Consider the following 15917-nt stretch of genomic DNA (forward strand, 5'->3'; position numbering starts at 1 on the left):
AGTTGACTACAGACTAGACTTTGCTACAAAAACATAATATTCAATAACAACCTTCTTGGATAAAGTTTTGAAACACTAAATCGAGGAAGAAAAACCTATATAAATTTGAAGACACGACAGCCTTATACCAACAAAAAAAGTTTTTTTTACGTGTCTTATTGACGTGTTACTTTCAAATATGTATTTCTATAGCATGCAAGATAAATACTTATTTAATTCACAAACTTATTAATCTATATATATAAAAGAAAGTCGTGTTAGTTACACTATTTATAACTCAAGAACGGTCGAACTGATTTAGCTGAAAATTGATGGGGAGTTAGCTTAGAACTAGGAGACGGACATAGGAACTTTTTTATCTTGTGTGCATTTTTTTTAATTCCGCGCGGACGGAGTCGCGGGTAAAATCTAGTTTATAATATTAAAAAACCATGAAAAACAAATCATACTGATATTCAAAATGCGAAAGTTTGGATGGATGGATGTTTGTTTGAAGGTATCTCCGGAATGGCCGAACCGATCTTGATTTAATTTGGCATAAATGTAGTATATAATCTGGAAGAACACATAGGCTACTTATTAAGTTTTGTTTTTAATCCCGTGCGAACAGAGTCACGAGCGACAGCTAGTATTAAATATATGAGAAAGCGAGATGCAAACATTTTTAGATTTAATTCATTAAGAAAACGGCTTAACTCACGTGTGATCGTCCGGTGACGGCACCGACTAATTTCGGAGTGTTTAAACACTCGCCCTGAAGATGGACCCCCGATGGGTCCAAAACTAGTCGGTGCCGTCACCGGACGAACACACGTGAGTTAAGCCGTTTTCTTAATGAATTAATTATTATTTCTCACGAAAGTTTAAACAATTTAATTTTTAAATTTGTAAATGACTGCGCCCATTGGTTGTTCATCTCTACCTATACCTCTGGGTTACAGGCGTGTTGTTATATAATTTGTTTGTGTGGGTCATCACGGTACTATCTAGCTGTATTGAAGTGTCGAATCTGTTCATTAATGAAATAGGTTACACTGCTGACCGAATTTAATCTAGATCTACAATTTTTACCAGTATATCTATTCTATGAGCAAAAGTAGGTTCGCTATTTCGGCGAATCCTGATGACTGCTTGCTTGTTTGCCATCTTTTTATATATATATAAAATAAAGTCGTATTAGTTACACTATTTATAACACAAGATCAGTCGAACTGATTTAGCTGAAAATTGATGGGGAGGTAGCTTAGAACTAGGAGACGGACATAAGAACTTTTTTATCTTGTGTGCATTTTTTTTATTCCGCGCGGACGGAGTCGCGGGTAAAAGCTAGTTTGATATAAAATAATCTTGAAAACGAAGCATTTTTTTATATTAAGGACAAAAAGTAATTGGTAGAAATTATTACCAAGTTATTTTTACCAAGTTCTAGTTATACGTTGCACTGAACACTAAATTTTTAGAGCTACATTTTTGCGAAGCTATTTGTGAACACGTTACGAAAGATTTGTAAAGTAAAGGAAGTAGAAATTTCCATTCCTAGTTAAAAATTAGTTGAAAACTTTTGGCAGTTTCCCAAATTTGATGCAGCTGAGAAACCAAGCTAATCCCTTTTAGCTTTAAAAAATAAAATTAGAATCCACTGAAATGTTCAAATTTGAAAAGCAGTTTTTTATTATTATCCTGATTGAAATGAGGTTTTTACAGAATTTTATGTTACCTGTAAATAAAAATTATTTTGTTTGAAAATTTAAAAAATTTTTTTTTTGTAAAATTAGCAACTTTTTTAACAGTTTAATAACTATTTAAACAATAGAAAATCAAAGTTGTCTCGACTTTTCTTATAACAATCAGGTTATGAGCGATTGGTTTTGTCGGTTAAAGCCCTTCGTACACAAGTCAACATAAATCTTCGAAAACCGGCGATTTTAGTCGCTAGGCGACTTACGCAATACATTGTCATATAGATTCGTTCACAGCACACGTTCGCCGATATTTCTATCCGTCGTCAAAGACAGTAGCTCATATCCTGTTTGTCGAAGTTGTCGTGCGAAAATTCGCTACAATTTTCAAGATGGCGGAAGTCTGTCATCGGCGGTATTTTCAAACCAGTACGACTTAGGGTCCTTCAAGAAGCGAGCATATGTCTTTCTCAAAGGCCGACAACGCATCTGCAGTTCCTCTAATGTTGCGGATGTCCATGGGCGTCCATGATTACATTGGTGTTCCCGTCGCTCCTTTCCCCCTTCACTTATGTAAAAAAAAGAAAGTCGTACAGACTTTTTTAATTGACATTTAGTCGCTATGCCTCTACTGATTAAATAGATTCGCGTCGGCGATTTAACGTTGTGTGTAAGGAAAGCGTGCAACGCGCTTCTCGCGACGCAACCATTCGATATTAGTTTCGACGACTTACGTTGCCTTGTGTAAGAAGGGCCTAAAGAAAAAAATGTCGTAAGTCGCCTAACAACCAAAATTGCTGGGTTTCGAAGATTAACATTCTGTATGTAGGGCCATAGACTATGACTTCGAGAGATGTAATGTCAATTGTATTTTACATAATTGTTTCTCATACGGTGAATTTTGCACATTTTAAAATAAATTCCTATGTCACTCTAAATGGAGGCACGAAGTTTTCTTCCACATTCCCGCCATTACCTTCAAAATCTTGTCACCTTTTTCGCAATCCATTCAAATTTGGATATTGCAAAAGCTACTTAAATGATATAACTATCTAATACAGTGTATCTAACGTTTTTGTAATAAATTTAAGTGATTACGATACGAAGTCGTTATGTAAGCGTACTTGTAGCGGCGCGTCTAGGTTTAGATATAGGTGTAGGGTACCTAGGTACTCACGCAAGGTCGCCTGTCGCTTCATTGGTCACTTACTTTGGAATTGTATGGATACGATCTAGGCTTTGTTTAAATAGTTTATGGCAGCTTTTCTAAAAGCGACTTTCTGGCTCCACGAAGATAGGTACATCATAATTAAAGGGGTATTGTAAGGTTCCAGAGAAAAAATTGTCAAAAGTTTAATATTACGTATATACAAAAGGTTACTACGCTAACTGAATTAAGGCGAGAGAAAAGAATTATAAATTCTAGGGTCTAGAATAATCAAATAGAATCTAGGGATCCGTCAAATGTTCCGTATCCCAAAAGGAATCCCTAGTCAAAATAATTTGAGAACCGCTGGTGTTTTGTATAACATACTGGTTTTGGACGTAGCTAAAAGGATAAATGGTCCATGTCTGAATATGTATGCGTTTTAAGCGACAATTCAATCTTTTATGACAAAATATTACTGTATTTTACTTCATTATGTCGGGTTTCTATGGTTTTATTAAGTTTTTCTTATTAGGATATAAACCTTTAGATTGGTAACTAATTCTTAGCACATGTTTATGTAATTTAGAAATAATAAATATATTTCGAGTGTTCATCTATACAAACACAAACCATTCAAATAGCATTATCAATCTTAAATAATGAATTGTCGTATCCATGTTCTACTAGCGTTGTGCGCGTGTCATTCGAGACGCCGCCATGTTGCAAGGCGAGCCGGCCGAGGCGGGAAAACTGACTTTGGCGCCAATTTCGATGCGGCGTCTGCTGGCCTTAGAACGGATACAGTTAGTAAACTACATCGGTTTATAATAGAACTAGGCATATTATAAACTAGCTAATTATCAGATAAATCGATGTGACATTTCTTGATATTTTTCATGATGTTTATCTATTTCGAAATAATTTAAATCAAAGCTTATTGTGATTTCAGTTTAAGTAATCTTAATTCATACATTTTTCCATCTACAACTCCACTTTGATATAAAATCCCTAGTTACTTCGGGACTAATTAAGATTTAAGCAGTTTTTGTGGATCTAATTAAAAGATTATTTAAATTATAAATCTAAATTACGTTGTAAAAGAAAATATAGCAAAATCAGCATGGAGGTCGCGTATACTTTGGTACAACCTGTTTAGAAGTTAGACTTTTCATTATTCTTAAAGACATATACAACCAGATTTTTTTCTTAATAATTATGAACAAAAACGTTAACAACCTTTTAAATAGTACTAGAAAAACATTACCTTTGGCAGCACGTGTTGCAGCAATGCCCCCGCTTTCCTTTTGGCGGCCATCTTGAAATTGTTGGTGACGTCACTTGTCAGTCTTCTCTTTGGTTATAGTTTCAATTGTTTTTTTTATTTTTTTTAACTTTAATTCCACGACCCCATTGTCTTTGACTAATTGAGCAATTTTAACTTCTATAATTACAATAAATATTTTAGATTGTCATTTCAAAGTGCATTTTAGTCTGATTTGTTACGATTATTTGCAATAATATTCGACATTCTGTTTTCTAAACGTGATTAAAAATTATTTGTATAACTCATCTATTTTTAAAAACATCTAGAGTTAGAAAAAGTTTTAAGATTAACATTTAAATCGACTTAATACTTATTTAAAAAGTAATGAGATAAAATGTGGAAGACCAAAGTAAGTATGGATGGATTGTGTGAAAGAGGATATGCGTAAGAAAGGGGTGAATTCAGATATGACGGCTGATAGAGATGTATGGAGGAGTAGTACTAACTGTGCCGACCCTCCATAGGGATAAGATCAGGTTGATAATGATTTAAATGCATTCAAACATAATAAAGATCGCGAGTTTTAGGATTCTAATAAAACTAAGCAATTGAATAATAATTTTGCGTGAAAATTAACGGTTAATAATCTTAGTAAAGAGTATGGGGCATTTAAAAAGATGCGATGAGTATAAAAAACATAAATACATATAAAAAATGATGAATGAAACGAAGGGTGGGGGTAATCAGGGGGAGGCAGTGACAGTGCGTTGCGTAGGTCAGTCTCCCAGCGCTTGTTTTCATTTTCGCAAAAGGAGGCTAGTTTTTTGTAGCGTCGAGGGTGCATTTGCTCGTTTCCATTACACCCCTATTTGCACAATACTTTTCAATGAACGTATCCATTGTTTGCGCCGGCACGGCACGCTCGCTGTTCGCACACCCCCGATTATTTGGAATAGAAAATGAGGGCGATTCGCGAACGAAATTAAGTAGCGTTAAATACTCTAGTTAGAGAATTCTACGTTTGAATTTGTTTTTAGGTAATAATGGTATTATTGCAGAATAAGCATATATCTACTAGATATATAGAAATAAATAAGACTGCAAAAACTTTATGATAGTAACCGTTGCTTTCTGAGACCAAAACCTCTATATAAAAAATATCGTCATCTTTGTCATTATCTTTAACAAAACAGAGATAACAATATGTTTTAAACGGGTATTTTGTTTTCAGAAACCCACAGTAAGTCGTGAAAGATTAGCCTAATCTTATTTGTTTATTGTTGCAAGGTTTTTTATATTTTAATTTATATTATAAAAGAGGTTAATTAAGTAAAAAGGTTTAACGGAATTGTTAAGCAGCAATGGTGTAGAGAGAAAAAATGTACCAGGACCGCAGAAATACGGTGAAGCTTTGACAAGATTAAATCGCAAAGGGCCTCTTGTTCATGCGGTGTACGATAACAACGCACATTTTCCAAACCGTGACAAGGTGTCTCCGTTTTTCTGTCTTTTTTTTAAATCATAAGGTGGCAAACGAGCGAACGGCCACCTGAATTCGCCGAAATAGCGAAGCGACAGCCGCCCAGACATCCGCAATTGCAGATGCGCTGCCTACCTAATTAACGAAGGAAGGGACGCACAGAATGAGATATTTTCCATTCCTATGCATCGCCTACTCCGACAAATTCATTTCCCCTTCCCATCCTTTCCTTATAAGAAAATGGCAAGGGAAATAAGACTAAAATTAGGCCTTCGGCACCATGTTCATCAAACGAAACTGAAATTAAATGAACTATATTGGAACGCAGAAGCTTACATCTAAAGGAGGATAGATAAATCTAATTATTGGGTTAGTATTGAGTTAAGTTCAGACGTTGATTACACAATCAGAAGTAGTCTGCTTAGTAGTACATCAAAAGAAACAGTAATTAACAAATACACTAACGAAATTAATTTACTTGCAAAATAACAATACTAGCTCGTGTTCGAAGCCTGAAAATGAAACAATATTATTTTCCTAAGCGCTCGTGCCCATTCGTACACATTCCATGGAAGCCATAAAGAGTACCAGGGTAGCAGCATTCAATGCTACGATACGTTAATGTGCGGGATTTGATTCGCTGCCACTCAATGCGGCGTTTGTGACGACGTTTTAATAGAATCGTCCATGTTTCGTCCAAGAATTATTACTTTTTTTAAGGAATATTTCTTTTTTTTAAATATATATTATACCTTAATACCACACAAAAGACGTCCCTTAGTGTAGCCTTAGTAAGGCTTTATTAGACTTTAATAATTCGAGTAATATAATCGCAATGGTACGGACATAAAAACATCGCGAAAAATAACCTTGTTTCAATCGAACAAAAATAAGTTTTACCTTTAAGGTCTTCCTTTAATAAACCCTATTATTCAAAATAACTATTGTTTAAGAAGTTTTTACTTGTAAAAGAATGAACAATCGCAAATTTATTACAATACTAGCTGTCGCCCTCGACTCAGTTCGCGCAGCATTAAAAAAAACTTACATAGCCTATGTGTTCTTACAGACTATGTTCTACATCTATGCCAAATTTCATCAAGATCCGTTGAACCGTTCTGAAGATACCTTCTAACAAACATCCATCTAAACATTCGCATTTATAATATTAGTAAGACTAGTTGTCGCCCGTAACTCATTCCTTTCATTAACTTTGTCAATACAAAAACAACAGTATAAATTCAAATATCGTTACAGTGGAAACGTACTTTAATGTACAGGTACGTATGAAGGCTCAGTGCAAACGGTCAATGCACCAAGAGCTATTTTCTTTTTAGCGATAACAGCAAGGTCACAGGCTTTGGCCAACGTGGCCCGTACATAGCGGGTTTTATGGTTTTTTTTTAATAACTAGTAAGTGGCTGTATTGAGAATGTTTGACGTTTGCACTTTAAATTTTCTAATTGGTTATTTAATTCAAGAAGTATTTTTTTATATTTTGATTAGATCTCGGAGAAAACTTAATCATAAACAATGCCTGTTGTAAAAACTATCAGATTTTAATTTAAAAACAGATTAGAAAACGTGATTTAGAAAAATAGTACAATTATTTTTATTAACTCTTACTAATATTATAAATGCGAATGTTTGGATGGATGGATGTTAGAAAGTATCTTCAGTAAGGCACAACGGAACTCGATGAAAGGCACAGATGTAGAACATAGTCTGAAATACATAGGCTACTAATTAACATATTTCTTAATTCCGCACAGACGGGGTTACAGGCGACAGCTAGTGTTATTAAAAGACTAAATAAGACAGATTACTTCGCTGTCAATATACCAGAGTGGTAGTGACTATATGTAAGTTTATTATCGTAGGTTTTTAAAACCAAAATACCCGTTTAAAACATTGTTATCTGTGTTGTATCAAAGACAATATGAAGATTTTCATCTCAGAAACCAACGATTAGTGTCCAGTAACTTCAGTTTGCTTTATTGCTTTATAACAACAGATAATATATAACTTATATATGTATCTATGTAGACTTGCATTCTGAAAGATGTATCTTTATTACACTACATCCTTATATAGACAACATGGAAAAAACATGTACTAATATTACAAATGCTTTAAACAATTTAACTACGTGTGCTGGCTTGCTGTTTGAATTAACATTTTTATTCTGCACAAACCAAAAAAAAATAACTCTTATTTATCATCAATTTAATTAATTTGCGTAAGAAATAAATTAAAATAATATTAAAAAAGATTAAAATAAAGTTTGCGTTTTCTAGTTTCACTTGTTTTTAGTAAAAGTAGCCGTCTACTATTATAAAAAAAGTTTAGTTACTAAAGCAACAGAAGTGGTTCAGTAGTTTATCAGTACTGCAAGCACCGTGTACGATTTGATTAATTCGACGCGGGCTTGCACTCCGAAATTACTTTCAAACTTGGCTGCGTTTGATATGACCAACTCCTACACGACTCTGATAGCCTAGTAATATTACAGTATATCAAATACTTGTTTTATTCAATAAAAAATAATCAAAATTCCGTAATTTTTCCAATTTTCATTGTTCAAAGAAAAAAAAAATTGCCATCGATAGTTATGATGGAAAGAAGAAAGAAAAACAAGGATATTTTTTTTACGAGAAGGTTGTATTAACAGGAAATTACCTATAATACCTTAGAGGACAAGTTGTTTGTTAGAAACTAATAAATTCACTAAAACAATGACTGGTCTTACTTTAAGTGGAAAAGACAAAGGAATCTTAGGTACACTACAACCTCACAGATGGGCTAATTGCATTTTTTTATAGTCACCGCGTACTAATGCCAAGGCTCACTTACTCATCCAAGTTCCTATGACCATTCCTGCCTTATGCAAACATGCACACGTAGAAAAACTAGAATGTTGAGAATAACTTTGCGCGTAATTAAAACTTTTTCATATAAAACAAACATCAAAATATACAAATGCACTTTGAAAGACAAACCTTTATTTTTGTTTAAATAAGTTAACTCTTATTAGAATCTTTTCTCGTCAGCAGAATCGAGTTACGCGAAAGTTGTCGGCACGAGCGACACACGTTTGCACCGCTTAGCTACCGAACGCACACTGATCGCCGGTGCGTTCGGTACACGGCACGCTTGTCCGGCCGCCCGCCCCCAGCGCCCCCCTGCCTCCCCCCAGGTCCCACACCGAAATGCATCAATGACACTCGAAACACACGCACATTCTAGCGGGTGACAATCGATGGAAAAAAACCTTATTGATATGATAGACTGTAATTTTATATCACTCATACCATACCTATGTTCGCCTAGTACTTTAAAAAAATCCTTTGTCTAAAACTTTCTGTTAAACTAACTTTCTGTGTCTTAAAAATTTATTTATTATCCAAAACAAATAAATTAATTAATAGCGTTAAATAAAACATTAAGCTTATTTAAATTGAATAATTAATGCTAATTAAATTAAAAGTTTATTTAAATTATCAATTGTTAATTGTTGTTGTTTGTTAATCTTTAGAAACAGATAAAAATAATCAAATTAAAAATTTGTATGAGAATTAATCTAACATATTAATTCCTGGTTGGAAACATTAATTTGAGTTATCAATTTATCCACTGAACACTTGATTATAAACGGATAATGATGACGTAATTACAGTGAGCACACACACGAACGACATATAACAGTAACATATAAGCAATAATATATAACGTCCAAGCGTCCATGTTGTATCGTATATAACTTCATATATATTGTATAACATACTGACATATAGATATATGGATATATTGTTACGTAGAGGTACGCATAAAGTTAAGTCTATTTGGTGCAGGTTACATAAATTTAACATAACGTATATATGTTAGAGCATAATATATGGAAGTTAAGTTAAATAAAGTTAGACAAAAACGTAGGTAGCATTTAAAGAGATAAGTGTTCCAGTGGGAATATTATCGAAAAAAGCTTCCGCTAGATGTTGCATTAGCGCAAAGGAAAAAAATCGCTTAATTAAACGCAGGTGCTAAAAATAGGAATTAAAGTTTTTTTTTACTTTATACTAGAAAAGTATAGTACACATTAAATGGACATGCCACCGATCTATTTTGAATTAAGACAGTTTATAATCGCACTATGGAATATATTTAATTGACATTTTTCGATAGTTTGTAAAATGGCGAAATCAAATTGTGTACTGATCTTACAATGTAATGAAGTTATAATTTTATACACTTCAAAATTACAATACTGTTTGATTTCAAGATAAAAAACAACTTTTTTTTTCAGTTAATTTTCCACGTAAATAATATCACCCATACAACTCATACATACAAGTATTTCTTACACATATAAAAAAACCGTAATTTTCTTCAACTATGTTACTTCTTATTTACCAAATTTAACTTCAAATGAACTTTATCAAACCATTGAAACATCATAAATGGTTAACAATTATGGTTATAAACCATTATAACGAGAGTGTTCACAGTTATAGAAGTCATCCCTTAGGATTAATAAGTAATTAACATTGAAAGGGTAAACCAGGACTGGTTTCCGCGAGGGAATTGCTTTCCATCCCTTCTTACAAAACGAATGAAACCGCTTACGTAACTATAGACTTAGAATCTAAGTGATGATATATGTGTAGGCTTACTGTCACTAGTGACTCTGCTTGTACGCAATTAAAAAAAAAAACTTAATTATTACCCTATGTAATTTGTAGACTGTACATGAATGGGAAATTTTAGCGAAATCTGTTGAGTCGTTTTGGAAATACTGTTGAAAAAAAAATCCATCCAACATCTTTTGTATTGACAATTTTAACAAGATTAACAATCTTACTAATATTATAAACTAGCTTTTACCCGCGACTCCGTCCGCGCGGAATAAAAAATAGAAAACGGGGTAAAAATTATCCTATGTCCGTTTCCTGGTTCTAAGCTACCTGCCCACCAATTTTCAGTCAAATCGATTCAGCCGTTCTTGAGTTATAAATAGTGTAACTAACACGACTTTCTTTTATATGTATAAGAATGTTTAGATGTACGAATGGATGTATGTTTGTAAGAAGGTATCTCCAGAATGCTAAACCAGGGATTACCAAAGGGGTTGATGACCCCCTAGGGTCGATATTGAACTTAAAGCATTCCTAATTCTCACTCTGTCTTCTTCTATTGACCTAAGATAGAATGAAAAATAACAATAATAACAATAATTGATTTTAAAAGTAGAAAATTTGGCCATGGGGGTCTGTGGAAACGGTTCATTTTGGAAAAGGCGGTCACTTGTCCAATATAGTTTGGGGATCTCTGGGCTAAACGAATCTAGCTAAAATTTGGCACGGATGTAGGACAAAGTTTGGAATAACACATAGTCTACTAAGTTTTTTTTTAATTCAGCACTGACAAAGTCGCGGGCGACAGCTAGTTATTTATATAGTCATCAATGTAACTTAATAAAATAAGAATACATTTTCATGACTAGAGTATTCTTCCAGCATACATTCCTCCCTGATATTGTTTCTCTGTCAACATTTAATAAGTCGATGTAGGCTTGTTACAACGCTTAACATCTAGTAATTACGTTGCTAGTAAACAAGCATACGCATACATGTATACTACGTGTGCTTGGAAGCATACATAGTATAGCATGCTAGGTTTTCGTGCGTCCTCACACAATGCGACAATGATACCTATGTAATACCATATCGGTTTGAACCACACGACATTTATGTTACGGTTATGTAGCTAATTTAGACATTTTGAAAAATGTCCACGATGTTACTTTGTGAGGCCTAGAATTTAAAATAATAATTAATAGTATGTGCTTGCTGGAAAAGAGTGGTTGAATTTAAGTTTATTTTATTGCCGTTACTATGAATATATATATATATATATATATATATACAATATAAGCTAATCATCTATGTATATAGCAGGGGAAGGACAAACCATGTCAATATTTGCTGTAAGCTCACTCCACAAATCTTAACTAAATTAGGACGATCTTAATATGGATGTGACTGCAAATTATATTAAAATATTTGATAATGGAATATCCACATGTATAACGTTACGGCAGAGTTCCACTGTCTAAAGACATTTATAAAAAAACATATTTTCATCATTGTGCGTTTTCATTGACGTGTCACTTGTACATAATGTAATACTTGTCCCTGATTTTTTTTCCAAAGAGAATGTAAGTCAATAATGTTAAAGAAAGAACGACAAGCGCGTATCTAAAAGTGGATAGAAATTAAACTAAAGTATGCTAACTCACTACCGCCCTCATTTCTGGTTTTTTTTAATGTTTCTATGCCTATGTACGTTTTATATATTTACTAACAGAATCAAACTGCGATTGCAGCTCCTCTCTCACTCGGCATAACATCCTGGTTTGGTTATAGGGCTATAGCGTCATTTTTTAATTCCACGCTGAAGACTTCGCGTGCAACATTCAACAACAATTCGTACAACAACGATTCTGTAACATCTTAATAACTGTGCCCTATTTTATAGCAAACTAGCTTTTAACTGCGACTTCGTCCGCGCGGAATAAAAAAAAATGCACACAAGATAAAAAAAGTTCCTATGTCCGTCTCCTAGTTCTAAGCTACCTCCCCATCAATTTTCAGCTAAATCAGTTCGACCGTTCTTGAGTTATAAATAGTGTAACTAACACGACTTTCTTTTATATATACAGATAAAGAAATTTTCAATTTTTTTTTTGAACGGCTAGTTTATTATATTTGAACCTGTATAAAACTGGTCTATAATAATTTTATCAAACGAGTCTTACTGAAAAGATATAAATATCGAATAAATTTCTTCTACAATACCATTATCCATTGTACGTCTGAGACAAAACTATTTTTCAATTCAATGGGGCAAAAACCTATCCAGTGTCCAGTTAAACATCACCTGTAATTTATGTGAAAATGTACTATCGAGAGGTCTAATTATACCGGACCATCAATAAATACTGTGAGTAATCGTCCCCTTTTATTATTGAATTTTTTAGCATTTCATAGATTTCTATAGGCTTTGTACCGAACTCGTTGATTTTACATCATTACATCAATTCAAGAAGTGCTGTAGTGTAACTATTTCTACTGATTATTTGCCCGAATAACAGTACTGTTATATTCTTAGCTGACAAGTGTGTTCGTATAACTATCGAACCTCGAGAAGCGTGAGTCTAAAAGACCGCGACAATTTTCTCGCTGAAAGAGGTTTTTCATTACCCGAGGTTCTTGCTTGTAGTGGTTTCTCGAAATAATTTAGTTATTTCGTGTTTATTTAATGAGTTTTAAACGTTAAGTGTAAGCAGAGTTAAGTTGAAATGTTAGTACATTACTTAGGACAGTCTCTTATGAGTCCGAATGAGGTCTCTAAACTAATACACACTGACTTATGTGTTCAGCAGCTAAATAATTTTGATATTTGAAGTTATAATGAAATTTTAGAATTAATTTAATCGTTTAAATTATTTTTCCTATTTGTAATTTCAATTAAAATATCTTTAATTAAATAACGTTACAATTCTATTTTCTGAATTGTTTCTGTACGTTGGAAAAATATAATTATTATTTCGCTTCTTTCTTGTTTGTATATTTAAAATTAACATCGAAAGCACAAAAATGGTAGGTATGTGCATGTACAAAATGTGTGTGTGGTTTCGAAAAACACATTTTAAGCAAGAACCAGCCCCCCTTTGAGCTTTCATTAGATTATTGTGGAAAAAATGAGCGCCACCCCACACGGGGTACCAGGGTGACATAACCATTGCGGCAGTTAATTAGCGTCGGAGGGCGCGCCGCGACAGGCGCGGCCGCACGTTTAGAGGAAATTGTCGTTTTTATACGACTTCCCCTCCCCGCCCCTGGTTACCTCCCCTCCACCGACGTTAGAACATTGGAATAATGAAACAACATAGTTACCTCCTTATAAGCACATGTTGTCCTGGTAATAAACAGATATTAATATATCAGGCGTAAGCATCCCGTTATGTTTAAGGACAACCTAATTTTTCTTTCTTATCTTATTTTATCCAAAATATTTAAAAAAGAATCAACCGTGTGTAAAAGGAAGAAAGTTATCGTAACTAAAAAATGGGATACTTAATTAAATTATTAAAATTATGCCTTTTAATGAAATGTAAAACAAAAACGCATCATTATGCGAATTGTAATGAAATTTAATTAATTTATTTTTAATTGACTTTTAACATATTATTCTGTCATAAGTGTATTTACTTATGACAGAATAATATGTTAAAAGTCAACATATGCCGAAAAAAAAAGGAAAATAAAAAAAAATATTTAATCTTCTACTTAAAATTACGCGACGATTGGTCATTGAGATTAACGATAATGATGGGACGATAATAATAATAATAATGTACGATGTCAGTTTTTCGAGTTTCTAATCTTTGTCCAGTCTATACTCTATACCTCTGTTCATAACTTGTTAGTCGTTTTTATAAACAATGAAAACACTCCTTTACATTTAATTACCTTAAAAGGTTCGGTAAAATGACCAGCTTTAGCGTGAAATCCTACGTTCAGAGATAACTCTCAAGAATCATCTGAGTCCCTTTACGTTTAATTATTATGAATTGTCATCGTAAACGGCCGGCCACCTTTTATTGACCCTTGCATGGGCTGGACATAAAGGGCACTATAGCCACATTGTATGTGAGTACCAAGAGCGCATAACCACATCAGATATAGCATCTCATTCCGGCATAATGCGACGCCGTCGGCCCCGCTCGTAACTGTCTAGCGCCGCTAAAACCGGGCGATTCGGTTTTATACACACCCCCTATAAAAGCAAAAGGACCGGGTATGGTCCCGGGATAAGTGGGGGCCTGTATCTTTATATCTGCCACCCCAGTCCTCCCGGCGGGGTGTTATGACCGTGGGGTGGTTCTTTGGACAGCTAAAAGAAATATCCGGTGGCCTTACGGGGTACCGGGCAAGCCGTAATTCCTCTTCGAGTATTACTTTGGTTATTCGCGTAAAGTTTATCGCACGTCGTATTAGCCTCTCGTATATGCTAACGCTAACGGGGAGCGAGATCCTTTTTTTTTTAATTAAAAGTAAGTTCGTATGTAGCGCAACGTGTTTGAAGTGTTCAACCCGCTTTTGTAGGCGCTCGGAAATCTTGTGAGGTTTTTTCCTGTTTCAACGTACGTCTATACTTTGCATTGTTACACGATTTAATCAAATCGATTGGGATTTAACTAAGTTTGATTAAATAACTATTTAGTGTAAGTATGTTTAAAGTATGTTAAAAACTTTATCTAATGTTAATATTTTTCGGTTGCAGTTTGCAGTGGACAAGTCCATTTATTTTAAGATTTAAGATTAAGCTCCTGTTTTTTCTGGGCGCCTGGTACACCAAATATTGAAATCAAGTGCGCTCCTGGTACCTCAAGGTATAATAATGGTACTCAAATAAATAATAAGTAAATTTTAATTAAAAAATAAGTCGTTTCAAATAAAAAATGTTCCATCTTGTTTATAAACTGTTTAAGTCTTTAAATAAATAATTTAAATGATGTAAACAAAACATCTGGAAAAAAACCGATTTCACCAAAAGTAAATTGCGCAAGAAATTTTAAAACAAAAGACATCAACGTGTGACGTTAAAGTTTTGGTTGTTACATCAGAAATAATTTCTCGATATTTAATTTAACTTTTACTTTTATTAATTATTATTCTCAAGTTGGTAAAAATAAAAACTGATATTAAAAATAAAGTATGTGCTTCATTTTCAATTAATTGGAGATTTCCGTCGTAGGTTTTATTAATTTAAAATAATAAATTAATAATAATAATACTAAGTATTTTAAAATGGATAGGGATTAATTAATATTTAAATTAGTGTTTAATAACATTTTTCATTATTTCTTAAATTTCTTTTTTTAGTGAAATTATAACAAATAAAGTGAAAATTGCAGGATTAAAAATAAAATTTTATTGTTTTTAATTTTATTTTTAGGGCTCTAAAAGGCATAGGATTACCTCTAAGCTTAACATTATCACCAGGAGACCAGAAATTAACAAAGCTATCGCCAACTTACTAATCGGGATGGCAACTTGAAATTTCGGGGTTTGCCCTATCGAAGTTCCTCAAAGACGGTCCTCAAAGCCCGGAGTGGGTGGGCCTCGGGTACTAGGGTGGCATAAGGGTGGCGGTTTTGGGTAGCAAAGTTTGTACCGCAGAGGTGGCTATTCGAAGCAGAAGTGTAGGGAAGATCGGCCGTACTTCGTTCGCCTTTTGGCATGACAGAGGCACTTTAGGGACGCATTGCTGAGGTATAAT

At 33.7% G+C, this 15917-nt stretch overlaps 1 protein-coding gene across 4 annotated transcripts in view; it reads right to left on the bottom strand.

Moving 5' to 3' along the window:
- LOC106721221 (nucleolar protein 4) overlaps nucleotides 1-15917 on the bottom strand; it is a 126449-nt gene that overhangs the window by 22798 nt on the left and 87734 nt on the right. The gene's annotated exons all lie outside the window — the stretch shown is intronic.

This window comes from Papilio machaon, chromosome 26, assembly GCF_912999745.1.
Source record: "Papilio machaon chromosome 26, ilPapMach1.1, whole genome shotgun sequence".
Lineage (NCBI taxonomy): Eukaryota > Metazoa > Arthropoda > Insecta > Lepidoptera > Papilionidae > Papilio > Papilio machaon.